The sequence below is a fragment of the Vombatus ursinus genome, unplaced genomic scaffold, assembly GCF_900497805.2.
Source record: "Vombatus ursinus unplaced genomic scaffold, bare-nosed wombat genome assembly UNPS02014923.1, whole genome shotgun sequence".
Taxonomy (NCBI): Eukaryota; Metazoa; Chordata; class Mammalia; order Diprotodontia; family Vombatidae; genus Vombatus; species Vombatus ursinus.
In genome coordinates, this window is record NW_020954701.1 from 1 (window position 1) to 1,598 (window position 1,598).

Here is a 1,598-nt window from a genome sequence, read left to right on the forward strand (position 1 = left end):
AATCTGGCAGAAACTAGGAATAGACCAACATCTCACAAGCTCAAAAGGGATATGTGATCTATCATCTATTTATCTATTCATGTATCCTTTAATATATTTGTTTATCTACCTATCTATTTTTCAGCGACAAGTCTCTTGTGGTCCAAAAATAGTTTGGCCAATAAGATACAGGTTTTGGAAATAAATCTTATAGTCTTTGCCATCCACTTCATACACCAAGTTGTGGTTTGTTTAGTTTTTTTGTTTTTTTTTTTTTGTTTTGTTTTATTTTGTTTTGTTTTTTGTTTTTTGTTTTTTTTTAAAGTAGATTTCCTTGACAGGTGGCTCTCGCCACTGGCACTGCCCCAAATGGAAATGGTAGCTCTTCTCAAACTTGATGTACTTCAGGAAGTATTCATACAGCCAAAGTCTGGGCTCATTTTCCATAATTTTCTGGCAATAGGAAGAAGGACCAGGCATCAATCTCAGTTTCCAATATCTTGTCCACGTACTTCACCTTGGTAATCACGTTGTGTTCTTTCTCTAGTGCTACCATTGTTGGAGTCAATTCTAGGTAGTTCTTCTGCACATGGGTGATCTCATGCTTGCATTTCTAGTTGTAGGTGATCTCACACTCAGGTTGCTCTGCCAGCTCACAGGTACTTCTTTAGAACAGCTTCTTTCATTGTCTTGTTCGAGACTAACCGATTCTGGTTCATCCATTCATCCAGGGACGGTTAAAGCCTGTGGAATGTATTAGAATTCTTCTCATTCTGGGTCATTCACACGGGAACGAATTCCCCCCCCCCCCCCCCCCCCCCCCGCCCCGTTGAGGGCCAAATATCATCCAGAGGGCAGAGGTAGATTTCTCCAATCCGGGCGGGTGGGGAGGCACAGTCTGGGAGAGACCAAGTCCCCTTAGTCGCTGTTCTTTCCCTACCCTCGGTCTCACCCTCCCCCGGGGCTCCAATCGTGGCAGCTGTTGCTGAGTTTACCTTTGCCTTAGAACCGGTTGGTAGGGAAGTGACGCTGAGTACATGATTTAGCCATAAAGGATGATGTCATAAGCAAGTAAGGGAACGGAGAAAAAATCGCCTGTCATATCTATGGATAGATCTATGGATAGTTCATGACCAAACAAGAGACAGAGAGAATCGTGGGAGGTAAAATGGATAATTTTTATTACGTAATTTTTATTATCTTATTAAAACCAAATGCAGCCAAAATTAGAAGGAAACTAGGGGGGAAATTGTTACAGCATGCTCCTCTGATAAAAGTCTCATTTTATAAACATATAGAGAACCCAGCCAAATTTATTTAAAAAAAAGTGCCATTCCCCAATAGTTAAAGGATATGAACAGGCAATTCTCAGAAGAAACTAAAACTCTCAATAGTCACATAAAAATGCCCTAAATCAATAAAAATAATGAAATCCAAATTTAAATAACTCTGAGGTACCGCCTCGAACCCATTAGATTGACTATGAAGACAGAGAAGCAAAATGACTAATACTGGAGGGACTATGGAAAAATAGGCAAATTGATGCACTACTGGTGGAGGAATGAGCTAGACCAACCATTTGAAGAACAATTTAGAAATATGCCCATAAAGCTATAAAA

At 40.1% G+C, this 1,598-nt stretch overlaps 1 pseudogene; it reads right to left on the minus strand.

The window, feature by feature from the left end:
- Positions 1–113: 113 nt before the first annotated feature.
- Positions 114–1,598, minus strand: part of LOC114029194 — a 1,876-nt pseudogene continuing 391 nt past the window's right edge.